This window comes from Phycodurus eques, chromosome 12 (assembly GCF_024500275.1).
Source record: "Phycodurus eques isolate BA_2022a chromosome 12, UOR_Pequ_1.1, whole genome shotgun sequence".
In the NCBI taxonomy this organism is placed as follows: domain Eukaryota; kingdom Metazoa; phylum Chordata; class Actinopteri; order Syngnathiformes; family Syngnathidae; genus Phycodurus; species Phycodurus eques.
Genome location: NC_084536.1, coordinates 22,834,353 through 22,849,756, shown reverse-complemented (window position 1 = coordinate 22,849,756; position 15,404 = coordinate 22,834,353). Strand labels below are relative to the sequence as shown.

Below are 15,404 nucleotides of genomic sequence, written 5' to 3'. Positions count from 1 at the left end.
ACACAAACTGGGAATGTGACTTAATATGATTGTGTAGAGAGAGGGAAGAACAGGCATTCAAGAAAATAGTGCAATGCTCAAATACAATAGAAATCATCCATCTATCTAGTTTCAATTGGACTTGCACAGGACAAGCTGGAGCTTGATATCACATCTGACTTTGGGCAAACGGTAGCAAAACAAACACATAATCTGCACATAACAGTTCATACACGAGCTTCAATGGCCCAAACTCATGCTTGGTCAGTCAACACAGAGACTAGCTAACCTGACAAAATAGCTAACGCTCACCAGGCCAGGCCCCGCCTTTTAAAGTCACAGATACTACAGTGTAGAATATGATGATGGTGACAGCAAGTGGACAACAATAATGCCTGCACAGCACTGGCACATTTTTTATTATATTTGTTGGTATTGTTGTTTAATAATGCAACATCTATTTTGATGGGATAATTGGCTGAATACTCAATTCTATAAATATTTGATGTAAAAAAAATCTTTTTTTCATTGCATTTTTCTCCAAAATATTTAGAACAGTTTGGCTGAGAGAAATGGCATGTTTCTACTTCCTTATTATGAGGCGTGTGTCTTCCATTTGACGACTACATATGGTTCCTGGTGGAACAAAGGGTTGCAGTACATACAATGTGCAAATCTATTTAGAGAATGCACAGGTAGTAAGTACTTAACATCAAAATAAATGTGCTGTAGAGGCCGTCAGAGGTTACAATGATCCTTTATTTTAAGTGTTCTGTCCCAGTCCATAAAAAAAACAGCATGTTGCTGTTAAATGTGCAGGACTGTCTTGACTAAAGCAAGACAATTTGGGTTTATCTCTACTTGGAGTGAAAATAAATAGACATACAGATATAAGATAAGTGCCTCAAGATCTGATTTGCAACCAAGTGGAGGAAAAAAATATAATTGTCATCTCTCTGAGGTGAGCACCATCCATATCCTGTCCCATGTTCAACGTTCACATTATAATGTGCTGACATCTCACCGCGGCACAAGCCTCCAGAGAATTGCATGAATGTATGAATAAGCATAGAAGGTCGTACTAATAAGAAAACTAATGTTCATTGTAAACTGAAGCATGGAGCAAAAGGATCCTCTGGTTTAATGTATGGAGCGAATGCTCCACAATAGTGAGGTATAACTGTAATTTATATGCAGGCACAACATATGCTCAACGCACACAACTTATGACGGCGTGACATCAAGTTAATTGAGCAAATGATGCAAGTAGAAGCATAAGTGCGTGTGATGAATCTCACCCCAGTTAAGGCAGAAGTGTGTTGTAATTTGATTTTAAAATAACAGCTTCCACGTCAAAGTGATGGTTCAATGCCTTTTAATAAGGTGAAATAGTGTTTTTTTGTTATTGGCATGGCAAGCCCACATCGCTTGCATGATCAACATAACATCAGTGGACCAGACAGGGCACCTCAAGACAAAAAAATGGATTGTCTTTGAAAAGCCATAAACAGGGCCCAAAACCTCAAATCTACCGGTAGTTCCTCATGTAGTGGCCCAGGATGTTTATTTACTCAGCCTCAGCGAGTACAATAATTATTTTTTATATGACTCAGAACTTTGAACAGGAGTCTAATGCACTTTTTCCCGTCAGAGGGCCAGTAATTTACATTGCTGTCAACCTTGACAGTTGTTTAGCATTGTAGTCATTAAGCTGAAGGCTAGTTAGCAGATGTGTTAACAACAAAAATATTTTTCGGCAGCCTTGTTATTATTATTTTTTTTTACATTTACCGAATCACTATTATTGGCGCGATATATGTTTACACTAATTTACATGGTTTCCCCAGGTTGTAATGTATAATATTAACTCTGTAAAATTTACTTTTTAATTGCTTGTTCGTGTACAATAAGGACGCACGCTTGCCGCCGCCATATAGACTTTTTGGCGAGATGATGAGAGGTAGCTCGCAATGCAATTGCTAAGACGAAAATAAATTTCGTAATTTCTTATGTATAATGCGCAATTCCCCCCCCCCCCCCCCCAAATTGTCAAAAGTCAATAGTGTGCATTATACATGGGTATAGGGGTAAATGGAAAAAACTGTCACATTTATAAATGTATGCTGCCGTCTAGTGGTTATGAAAAAGCTGTACACTTTCATTCCAAAATGCCACCGCCACCTAGCGGTTATAAGAAAAAGTGTAGCCTACATTTTCACTACAACAGAGGTATGTATGACTGCATATATGTACAGTTGTGCTCATAAGTTTACATACCCTGGCAGAATTTGTGAATTTTTTTTTTTTTTAATATCACTGATGACTGAACAACAACCATCATTAATTTATTTATGGTTATGTTTTGTTTAATGATAATGCTTTTCTGAAATGCTTGACCGTTTAATTTGAATCCCATTGAAAAAAATTCGCCTGGTCCTTCATGTTTTCTTTTTAACCCATCAAATTCTGCCTGGGTAATCAAACATATGAGCACAACTGTGTGTTTTCAAATTTACTAAATAAAAGTAGGGCTGTGAATTTCAAAGTAAGAGCAATAATAAAAAAAAGAATTATGTGTTCAAATAAAGTGTTTAACTTCAGAAGAATTCTTTGAAAAAAGCTAACAAAATACAGATAATACTAAATATTTTGATCATATGGGTAGAAGCAAAATCATGCATTGAAAAAATGCATTAAACATGGGTAGAAGGGTTTTCCAGAATTTTGAGGTCAACTTTGGGGGTGGGTATTATACATGAGTGCGCATTATACAAGAGAAATTGCGGTACTCTTTCAAATAAATGTAGTTTAAGCAAAATCTTTTTAAATACCGTTTACTTCACCTTTGCATCTTGTGGGATGAATAAAGGAATACTTTTTACTGGAATGCAGAATTGTGACACAGGGTCTTTCCTGCATATTATAATTCGGCTCTATAAAGCCTCTGACATCATGCAAACTGATATTTGGCCAATGTTGCACTAAGTTGGGAAGCGCGTTCACGCTGATTGTGTGTGAAAGCGCGAGCTACGCTGAAACCGGGGGCAGCCAGAAGGTAGCGGCGCAGCCAAACTAGGCCAAAGTCAGACAGATCACAGAGAAGAAGATCGACAAGACGGGGCGAGAGAAGAGAATAACATGCAGCCGGAGTGAGAAATGGTGTTAAAATAGATGTACCGGGAAAACAAAGTGACCAATAAGGGAGGCTCAAAGTCAGCAGGGCTCTAATGAGGTGCTACATTCTGCTGCTACTGTACGCGGCCGGACATGAAGGAGCAATTTGCTGCAGTTCTTTGACTGAATACTATCTTCGCATATGCTTCTCGCTCACCTCAAGTGAGTGATTATATCAATATTAGTCATGGGTGCAGTAAAGCTTTTCTGCTGATATATGCCTTGGTTGCTTGTATGATACAATTACTAATGCGGAACTAAGTAGGCCGGTGCCAGTGTTTATAGTGAGAGGCTCTGTTTATAATGGTTTCTGGCTGGGCAACCTCGCTCCCTTAATGGGTCTTACCGCTGGGCAAGCGGATTTTAGTGGAACCATATCGGCATGATATAATCCTCTTGTTGTTCCACAAATTAGTGTCTTCAAAATTAGGGACCGCGAGCAGTAAAGGGTACCACAAATCCGGAAATAAGTGAATGAGCTTGGATTAGGTTTTTAATCACTTTTTTGTTAGTTAGCCAGATTAGACCAAACTGATACATTTTGACATACCGTACACTTTATTAAAGCTTGAAATAAAATAAAACAGTTCACATTTACATTACAAATTTCGTTAGATATTGCTTACTTTATTAATTTGTTGCATCCGAAACATGAAGGAAAAAAAACAGAAAACTTTTAAACTAGTTAACTAACTACGACACTCGAAAATACAATAAACTCATCATTTTGGCATAATGAAACTATAAAATTTGGTGAAGCTCCAGATAAAAGGTATGATAGCTATCTTTTCGATGTTGACTATTGCATGAATATTGCATGAATATTGACGACAGTGATTTTATAGGTGTGCCACTGACAGCCATTGTAGTTTCTAAGGTGCTATAAAACATTTATTACTGTGTTATTACAGTGGCTAACACTTTAATGATCGATTACTGTTACACGCAACAAAAGACTGAATGCTTGAGCGGCAGCCGCACGAGACCGTTACCACAACAACACACCTACGCTACCATCGCCATAGCAACCCTCCCACATGATGCTCAGGGCCTCTTAGAACAGCAAAAGCCACACTGGGACAACCTTGTGCCCCTTCATCCATTCAATATCCATTGTGAAACTCTCTATAAGTCCCCCTGGACTGAAATAATTCAGAAAGTTGATGCTTCACGGCTCACGGCCTCACTTCTGATAAAAGATATTTCACGTTGGGACTCGTCCTCACTTCCCTGGACCAATCAGATTTAGACACAGATCTGTCTGGGATAGCAGACCAATCAGAAAGCATCATACAATCCCTGCAGCATTTCTGAGGGTCAGAGTGAGGGTGTGTGGATCTTGCAATGGCCCCACTGACCTCAATCTGGGAGCGGATTAGGAACAGAATGAGATGGCATTCCTCGGCACAAACTACACACTTTATACTGTCACTTGAGACAACATAGCGGTGAGTCAAACTACCTCAACTCGAGCTGCTATATGTCATGCATCGGGTATGGCAACCCGAAACCGGATTCTGGAGCAAATCTTCAGCGATTGTTGGGGCAAAAGTTGTGGTTTTATATGGCCACACATGCAGGGTGAAGAAAAGTACATGAATTATGGCTGTAAATGATTTCTAAATAGGGCACTCACTGAAATATTGTTTTCTGACATTTTTGCTTCACAAAATAATACTTTATTATAACTTAGTATCAGTCACATGGTTCTACAAAATTCAGGTCTGTGTGTGAATTTAAATTCAAGTCAAATGTGGTTTCCTTGTCCTATATAAGACTCCTTGAAGTATCTTTCACAAGAAGGTTGCTTTTTTTATTATTGGTTTGGGTTATGCATTTATTTCTTCTGGCAAAAGTTTATTTGATGCAGCAACCTAGATTTATTATTTTTATGTTTATTTTAGGGAGGTATTATTTCAAGGATGAATCCAATGGTGTGAGTCAACACATTGAGGATGTCATAAAAACAATTATTCCTCTTAGTTATACCTTAGTAGTTCAACCTTACCCAATTTGAATAAAGAATTTTTTGGGTTTTTCTCAGATCTGCGCTTGTCCTCATTGGGGTCACCGGTGGCCTGGAGCCTATCCCAGCTGACTGGTCGAGAGGCGGAGTACAACCTGGGCTGGTTGCTAGTCAGTCGTAGACAGGCAACCACTCTTAAGGATAATAGTTTGTTCAGCTCTTGTTGAAGTTTGTGTAAAAAGGGGGTTTGGTAGCAAAAAAAAAAAAAAAAAAGGCTTTTGCAATAACTCAACATTTAATTTTGGTATAGATTTTAGCAAGAATCATGGAAGTTGAAACACAATTTGCTTTTGCGGGCCGCATTAAATGCTGTGGCGGGCCGGATCTGGCCCCCGGGCCTTTAGCTTAACTCCTGTTCATTACCAATGTGATCATGATATCCTTCTCTGATTGGCTAGGAGAAATGGCACGGATCCTCTCCTGGCTCATAGTGCTGTACTTGTATGCCTTTGAAGGTCTGACCAAAAATCTAATTTAACAAGTTGAGACGCTTCTATCACAAGTTGTGACTCCAACTCTCGCTGGAGTCCCTTTTTAATATTTAAATACATAAATCAACATCCATGAGGAATTCAAGGGAAGTGGCCATATTTCTGACTCATCATCCTTCGCATTTTGGGGTTTTTTTGTGCTTGTGTGGGAAAGCATGGGGGGAAAAAAAGGATTCTGTGTATTATTTTGTCTTTTTTTTTTACGGACACAGAGGCTGCCATTCCACCATAAATCTTCCCTCCTGGTCTACCTCATCTACATTTTGTTTTATTTTGCTTTTGCTTTAATCTTCCCACCTAGCCGATCTTCTCCTTCCGTCAAGCCTGTGAAGTGAGCGACGCTCGTCATTGCTCAAACTGCCCTTTCAAGTCCATGCAACGTGAGCGTGTGCAAGTGGGTGGGGGTAGGCCACAAACAACAGCGGAAAAACACGACTTTTGCAACGATGAGAGGGGATGAAAACAAGATGATTTATCCAACGCGACCTGTATATCCCATGCATCCAAACTTCTTTCTTTGCACTTTGTTCAATCCATTTTCTAGTTGCCAAAGAAAGAAAAAAAAAAAAAAAAAACAGGAATTCAGCGTGTGCTTGTGTGTCGTGTGTCAAGCTCGAGGGCGAGGCATCGTATGCACTCGTGTTTTGGTTTTGTTTGACATGGAAAATATTCTTTTCCGCTCCAACGGTGTACATAATATATCCATGTCGACAAGCAGCATAGTGGGCGTCTTATTAGGAAGTGGTGGCTGCCGTGCACAAACCAACAGGCTCAACTGTGCAGTCAAAAAGTATAGTGAAGTACAAAAGCACCAATCAGCTATTATCTAGCTGTATTTATTTAATTACTTTCTGTAATACAACAGCAACAGCCGTTACTTTTTACAGTGGAACCTATAAATTTGATGCAAGCAAGATTTCAGCAAATCTTGTGAGACTCGACCTCAGTAAGCACATAAAGGATTTATTAATACAAACGTGTCAAGCTTTTTTTGCGATACCCCCCACAGATGGGTATCAGTGGTGAAAAAAAAGAGGGAAATTATAATAATACGAACAAGTAACTGAAATTTGGCGACGTTGTCCGGGCTGCTCAGTATGACAGTAAATCAACGGAACGTACACTGCAGTTATCTTTTGCTCAAAGCTAGTTATCCACCATGAAAATTATAAAAAGCAGATGCGGGAAAAAATTATGGAATATGACAAAAGTTTTAAGTTTAGGTTCCCACACAGAACATATTAGGTAAGTAACAAGAGGTGTAACTTGTTGCACTCGAGCCACTCGCCACTGTTGCACTTGTTTGTTTGCTTCATTTCCTAAAAGGAAGAAAAACTATCCATGTTGCACTTTTCTAAAAAGACAACATTTTCAGTGTTTCATTTTAAATGATCATTAAATAAGCCCCTGTTTACACAAAAGACAAGCAGTTTTCTTTGCATTGTGTTCCCTTGCTGTATGTGAACTGAGCCTTCATTCCATCTATAACGCTTACTACCCTCATACACTCGCAGGTGTGCTCGAGCCTATCCAAGCTGACTTCGGGCGAGAGGCGGTGTACACCCTGTTCTGGTCTGGGACCTTAAAACCAAGGTACAAACTCAGCCAATTTTGGGTGTACCGTTACAGTAGCAATTATACAATTGTGATTTCACATGAGAATTGACCCCCCCCCTACCCCCTACAGTGAGGCCCATGATGAAAACAAGTTTGACACCCTTGGATTTACACAGCTTTAACATTTTTACTTTAAACATCGCCTTTCAAGTTCAAAAAGGTTTTATAGTGGCAACAGTTGGGATTCTGTAATGGATCAATTCAATTTACATTATGTCCTGTGGGGAAAGTGTGTTCTAAATCCAAACTTAAGATGACCAGCATCCCAGAACGGATAATGTTCGAGCTGTGTGCGGCCTTTATCATGGAGCATTAAGCAAGTTTAAATATTTTATCTCATCTAAAATATCAATGAAATTGACTAATGAGTACAATTTGGCAAGAGAGGCATTCACAGCAGGCGAGTGCAGATGTTCAGCCACAGCTGAAGTGGTTACCGATTTCTGTAACGCGGTAGCGTGGAAAGCGTCGGCGTGTCGCTACAACGCAAACGGCCATTTGGCGAAGCCAGCGGGGCAATTAATGTTAATTACTTCGTGAAACGGATAGCGGCGCTGAGAGGACGACGGCGCGCGGGGGCGATCCTCCGCTCCGATTCGTGAGCTTCATCGCCGAGGCGGAGGGGACGGCCGCAAATCGAGCAGGCGTATATACCGGGTCAGGACGCAACACAATTAGGGGATAAATACGCCGCCGGCCTCGCCTACACCTGTCACCGACATCCTTATTATCCATCAAAATCCTCCAGCTCTGAGAGCGCTGTTGAGTCACTCGATCGGTGGATGAGGAGGTTCAATAGGCAGATGGTATAATTGGCGTTTAAATGGGACGACGGGGATGAGGAACAAAGTGCGTGCTGTTTTACTCGACGACCAGCCGGGCTCTGGTCCTCCTCGCTATCCCGGATCGATCAATCTTCCCTTATGGATACAAACGGCTCGCTACTCGAAGAAAACAAGAATGCTGTGCTGACGTGGTTTGCTTACGTTTATTTGATGCAAAGTGTGTTATAAACACAATTCATTGTTATTAATTTCAATCTCCGACTGTCACAATGGTGCGTCAAATGTCAGACTGTCTCATTATTTTCATTTTAGCCTGACTGTACATGACAAATGATTTTTCCTAACAGTCAACACATACCAAACAGTGGCCACAAAACTGAAAATACTGTTGTTTTTTTTAAAAACTGCGACATAGTGGGGCACGAACAAGTGAACTGCGATATTGTGGGAAACACTATTATTTTAAGGATTATTCTCTTTGTAGCCTCATCCCGAGGCGGAGGAAATCAAAGCAGGTCATCAAACTAAATACCGTCACACCAACTCTGACAAAAGCAAAGTCCACATATTATCCTCGAGAGTTGCAAACCTAATAAGGATCGGCGCCAAACGAGACGTCGGCAGCAGAAAATAGGGAGGCGATGGGTTGGGTCGGGGTTTGGTGTCAAAAAGTTGAAGGCTGCAGTGTGCGTTCTTAGTCCTCAGCAGCGGTTACATCCATAATACAACACACGAGGACGATCAGAGGAGCCCGGGCAACTTAGTGGAACCGAGATGAAGCGCCCCGCTTCATCGCTTTCGCTGCTTTTAAAGGTTCTTCTCGAGTCTTATGTCACCCAATTATCATACACTGCCTCAAAAGCACGCGCCCGATGTAATAATTTAATACAGTGCAGCCATATTATGTATAGTGTATGATTGGTGGGATCTGCTTCCAAAATTCTGCTTGTGATATTCTCTTGTAAATTAACGATGCTCTCTTCGCACCGTCCTTCCGGCAAAATGCCAGCATCCATCAAAGCTACTGGGCCCGAAAGGAGAAGTCAGACTATTCTACTGTAAATCAACGCCGGTTTCACTCAGCAAGCTTTTTTTGTGATTGTTTTCACGTTCACGCTCTAATTTCATTTTTACTGACATACTTTGTGTGCGGAGCAACTGTAAATCTATTTTGGCTGTTCTTCAACAGAGTGGTTTGGTCTTTCCCAAACAAACATTTAATTGATTTCTAATGTTCATAATTCATAGCAGTGATTTAAGTGAGGAAAAAAAAAAAAAAAAAAGCAGTGCTGCGAGAGAAAAAAAATAATGAGCCCATTAATAACCCTTGGGTATAATTGGGTCAACAGTGAATGTGTAGGGAACCATAACAGGGGATTTATTAGTTTGCTCTCGGTTGGATGTCAAATATTCAAATGTAGACATTGCCGATTTCTTTTGAGGCAGTAAAGAGCTTCATATTGCTCTAATCAGTTCAACAGAGTAAATGTTACATGAGCATCAGGGCTCGGACAAAGTGAAGGTATTGAGATATGCTGCATTGCTTTCGCTCGCCGCAACTGCATCAGCTATTGATACAGTCACTATCTGCAGTCAATATGTGAATGTGGCGTGTTTGACTTTTTAATATGAGGTGTGGGGGGGGGGGGAAGTATTGATATTTCAATCCAGGTATATTACTTTGTTATCTGTCACAATACACCATCAATACAAATGCCTTAGGTATTGATAACATCACGATGCAGTGCTTAAGCGTGTGCAGTTAACTTAACGACTTTTCTCTTCGATACGATGTTAACTAGGTTGGAAAGGAAATAGAAAGTTTATAGAAATTAATGGCTTCTTTGAGGCGGCACGGTGAACGACTGGTTAGAGCGTCAGCCTCACAGTTCTGAGGACACGTGTTCAATCCCCGGCCCCGCCTGTGTGGAGTTTGCATGTTCTCCCCGTGCCTGCGTGGGTTTTCTCCGGGCACTCCGGTTTCCTCCCACATCCCAAAAACATGCATTCATTGGAGACTCTAAATTGCCCGTAGGCGTGACTGTGAGTGCGAATGGTTGTTTGTTTGTATGTGCCCTGCAATTGGCTGGCAACCAGTTCAGGGTGTACCCCGCCTCCTGCCCGATGATAGCTGGGATAGGCTCCAGCACGCCCGCGACCCTACTGAGGAGAAGCGGCTCAGAAAATGGATGGATGGAAGGCTTCTTTGTACAATATTGCAATAACAATGCATTTACACTTTGCCTTACAGGGTGAGAAAAAAAAAATCATAATGCAAAGTTGGAATTTTTATGAGGCAAACGGCCCAAATGAAAACAAATGGATCTACGACTGTGCTTAACAAACGAGGCGCTATGAGCTGAAAGTCTCGCATGCATGATGCAAAGTTTGATTAATGAGGTTTCAGAACATATCCAGTATTTAGAAAAATGTTAAGCCAGATGAAATCCGCAAAAGTGGTAAAAGAGGATATGAGCAATCTTACAGAAGCTGTTATGAGATTTTCAGTTACTCTCTCCTTCACTAATGGAACAATCACTCTGAGATGAGGTCTGTCCCGCGCTACAGCTAAGAGGCTGATGACCAAAAGGAGGACGACTTTTCATTTCATAAAAACTGGTCTCGGTAGCTTTCTTTCCAGTGTCACCAAACAGTCATCCCTCTTTAGGCTCTGTCCCATTTTCTCCTCGCTGGAGTTTTTTTTTATTCCCCCATCTGTGTCTCCATGCACCCTTCCTTCCCTTCCTCGCCTCCTAGCTCGTCTGCACCCAATTATCACATATTTCTTTGTCTACTTCCTCCATCAGCGTGTCCTTTTTAAAGACTTTCTTAGAACACAGCGTTGAACATTTTTATTGAATCCAGAGTCTTTCGCTAACTAATCATTGAATGCCTCCCTGAATCTTTTTTTATTTTGGGTGAGTCATAAGGCTAGTAAAAATGGTAGCATCAGAGGCATGTATGTGTGTGTGTGTGTGTGTGTGTGTGTGTGAAGGATACGCAAAGCTGGACCCCCCATGGTTAATACAGCTCATTATACCTGCAAGTATACAGCAGGAGAGGTGAGTCATGACCTGCCGGCGTGTCCCCTCCTTGCAGGGGACTCTCCAAACACACGAGGCGTTCAAGTCCAGAAATTCAGCGGCACACTAAGTTGTATAAATGAACACTGACACAGTCCTCTTTGACCCGCTTAACCGATGCTTCAAAGACGTGTGGACACGGCTGCTGCAGGTCAACGGAATAACGCGGGTACTTAAGAGACTTCTGTCCTATTAACGTTTTTCGAAAGGGCACACTGAAGGTTAAACCAATCACGAAGGTTCAACGTATGCCTAAGGTGCATGCTTGGAACAAGTGAAAGCTTTTGAAAGGCAGCGACTAATACAATAACGATATTTGAAGGTTAAACCAATCACAAAGGCGCAATGTATCCTTAAGGAGAATGAGATCAACTAGAAAATACACGCTTTTAGAAGGCAGTGACTCTATTACAATAACAACATTTACTAAAGAGTGATTTGAAAGTGTCTTTTAGGTGTGTATAACAGATAACCAGTAGGTGGAGACAAGAATAGCTTTGTGATGTCAAGACAAACGGACCGCAGCGTTGTTCTTTTCTTTCGTCCGAAAGAATCAATCTGCACCAGAATCCTGCAAAAGTACACCTCCGAAGTCTCAGAAAACTTGTTATGCGTGATGTCATGTGACACCAGCGCAAAAAAAAGGCACTTGTGTGTACGATATGGTTTTTTTCAAGACGCTAATTGCGAAAAGGTCCGGCCTCAAAAAGTTGCGTTCAGCAAAGAAGAATGTGTACCTGAAAATGTGTTTATAGTACAAGTATTAGTTATGTACTACTATTATTGTGATTGTTGGAATGGAAAATATAACTCACATTTGTATTATGCCTTCATGATTAAAGTATTTTTATAGTTTTAATATTTGATCTAACGTTCGACAGTGCCTAACTTTCTACAGAACGTTCAAATGTTACCTCAAACGCTGCCTCTTTATCAAGGTTTGACGATGGCGGCAGTTTGACCCAATGGATTGTGTGTATTTTGACAATTTGTGATGAGAAAATTGTTGTAAAATTGCAGCGTCTCGAATGGACTAGTCCATTTCATACTAGCCATCTAAGCCAGCTTTTTCCGCTGTTCCAACATGCTGTCGGAGACGTATCAGAGGCCAAATGACAACTGTGCAAGGGGCCACGGCCAAAACATGATTCACTGCCCACGGCCGTTTAAATTGAAAGCAATCGCAGTTATCGCATACGCTGGTGCTGACGTCGCTACACATCTGCAACAGCTGTGTGACCGCACAATTCCGACACAGCAAAGCAAATTGTTCTGGTAAAGTTACATGCAAATAAATGTCCAAACTTTGGCCATTTTTTAAAAATACATTACAACATAAGCCAAAGACAAAGATAATGACATCCAAACAAACAACCATACAGGAACTACAGAATAAACAAAAACAGCCACAACGCACAAAATGATAAACAATCAGTGCAACAACTGCACACAGAAAAAGCTTGTTTAATCTCTCTCTGTACATAAAATATTCAAAATGAAACTCTGTAAAGGAAGACATCTTTTGACATCTGAGAAAGGCATCGCTGGTTTTTGAAGTCATCACTTCACAGCAAAGAAAATAATGGAGTAGAAGAAACGTGGTTTAACGTTAAAGGGCATCGTGCGTAATCTTTTGCCAGCAACTTCCCTCCCTAAATTGCTTATAAACTGCACACTTGTATGGCCTAAATCTAAAGATAAATTCATTCGTTAATGCTTATTTTTCATGTTTTAGTACTTAGTATCTAGTATTTCTCTCTGTTGTAAATAAACAAATACGAAAGAATATATTGTCAACCAGTCAAATGTTCTGTCACTCATATCTTTGTTGTTGTAAACATTAAAGGACCAAAAAAAGCAGTTATTTTATTCATTGTATAGTTTTAAAATTAAATCAGCTGATTCATCGGTTATCAGAATTATTTTCTGCCCAATATCGTAATTGACCTTAAACAAAATCCCTATCAGTCAATCAGCAGTAGTTATTACCCTTGAACTGCAATCGTACAGGGTCCTAGCTGAACCTCTTGACTCCCCCTGATGGTTTCTCACATCAGGGTTTGCCCACAAATCAGAAAAAAAATTAAAAATGCATTTGATCTCCTGGTTAGCATTTTCCACTAAGTGATCAAGCGCGAGACTGAGGGCACAGCTTGTATCGGGCTCTAGTGTGGTGGATGCCTGCCTCTAGCAATCAAGTGCCCTTTATTAGACTACTCTGATCACAGCCTACCTGCTGTCCTTGCTGTTCTCGTCAATCAGAAATCTTTGACTTCTGGCTTCAGGCTCGGTCCTTATCAAGCCCAGAGGTAGAGTTCAGACCACTTTCCAAAGTTGTGAGGGGTGCAAAAGCAACTTATCCTTACTATATGACTTCAGTTGCTCCCCTAATAGAAGCTACTAAAAACAGACAGATTCATCCTTCCCTGCGACAATGTGAATAATTTGAAATGACATAAAGCGCATCTTCTCAAATAAAGCGTGTCTTCCTCTTCAAATAAACAGTGGCAGGCCAAGAATTAGGAGACAAAATGCCGGCTGTCCTCCTTTGTTATGCATTGTTTACAGCGTCACGTTCCTCTCCTTTGTCAAATTCCTTGGGAGGGTTCTAGTTTGCGTTGCGCTGCTATGATGTCACACGTTTGGTGTAGCTGATGCAGCGATCGCCATCCCGCCTACACAACTCATGCTGGAAAGAGATCAGGATTCTCCATTCTGAATCGCATTGTGTAAAGATGAATGGAATAGGGGCACAAACAGTGACATTTGAAATTGGATTGATCTGTTGTTAGAGTTGAGATAATAGCTGTTATTTGAGGCAGCTGGCAGTTTTCTATTCACCTTTACTATTTTTAACTGCATTTATGTGCTTCAAACCACATCGAGTGGGGTTACATCAGCAGCCCTTTTTCACGCAGAGGATTAGCAGCAAAATTATTCCACAATCACATCACATCACTACGCCTGTTTACATAGTATTTAACAAGACCAGTGTAGTACCACCAGGAACTAGTCGACGTATCTGCAGTTTATCTAGAACAGCGTGACTGTGTGATAGTTGTGTTGTGTGCATATGAGGGGCTTATGTTTGTCTAATTAATGTAGTACAGATTGATTTCATAGGTGGCTGATGGTTAAGCCCACTAAGCTCTTGATGAAGACTTCAATTGCCACATTGGCTTTGTATAGTGCCACGTAATCCCATAGCGATAACTGTATAATACCTGATGGTAGTTTTAACTGTTTGTACCCGTGTGAGGATTCCACTTGGGGTGTGTAAAAGTAATTTGTTTATAGACTGCTGATGGGCCATATCGCGGTCCCCACAAAGAATGGATTTTCCAGATTTATTTTTTTTAGTAAAAGGAGATTGTACAAAAAGTCAAGCAAACACTTGGCTTTATGCCAGGGTTTTAAGTGCTGCACTTTTCACTCATCCGCCAAGTTTTGCGCTAGTTTCATGTCTACAACTTTGCATGTGTTCACTTTCCTAATTGAACAGCACGATCTGACGGCGTAACAAAGGCAAAAAAAAAAAAAGGTGGGAGCAGAGTGAAGCCAGTGCTGGGCAAAGAATGAAGCGGTTGGCTTTTGTTATTGTAGAGGGAGAATGGCTATGTGGATTTATAAGGCTGAGTGCTGCGATAAGACGGGCATTCGCGGTGAGAAGACTCAAAAACGAGACGCTGTTTATACAAAGGGACGAGAGGAGGATTTAACTAGAAGAGTGCACACGCGCACACAGGTATATAAACAATTAAGAAATTACCTCTCGCTGAGGCCCAGCCAGGAAATGAGGCTGAGCGAGTGCGTTGGGAAGATGCAGAGTTAAGTGGGAGATTAAATGGCAAGGCGTGAGGAGGGGTAGTCTGAAGAGAGGTGGGAGTATGAAAGACAAATCTTCCTAAGAGCTGTTTGAGGGGAGCTGTGCGCAAAGCTATCGTTGACTAAAATCCTTCACAACATCAAAGATTCATTCCCTATGCCTAAAACATGCACGAACAAGCATCCCCATTCAGCATCTCCTTCCTTGCCATCTTTACCGGCTGCAACTTTCTCCTGTTTTGTCTTCCACGTCCCTGCAGTCCCTGAGGTTGTGGGGACACGTGAGATTTGGCGAAGACTACCTGCATCCACACGAAACCTCACCCCGACCCACACACACACACACACACACAAAAACAAACAAATCCCACGACAGCAATTACCTAATGTACCCAAAGGCCTGCGCCAATGCACACGGTACTTC

At 41.1% G+C, this 15,404-nt stretch overlaps 1 protein-coding gene across 2 annotated transcripts in view; it reads right to left on the bottom strand.

Annotated features, from left to right (window-relative positions):
• The window catches only part of igsf3 (immunoglobulin superfamily, member 3), a 94,609-nt gene that overhangs the window by 38,594 nt on the left and 40,611 nt on the right, over positions 1–15,404 (bottom strand). The window lies entirely within an intron of this gene.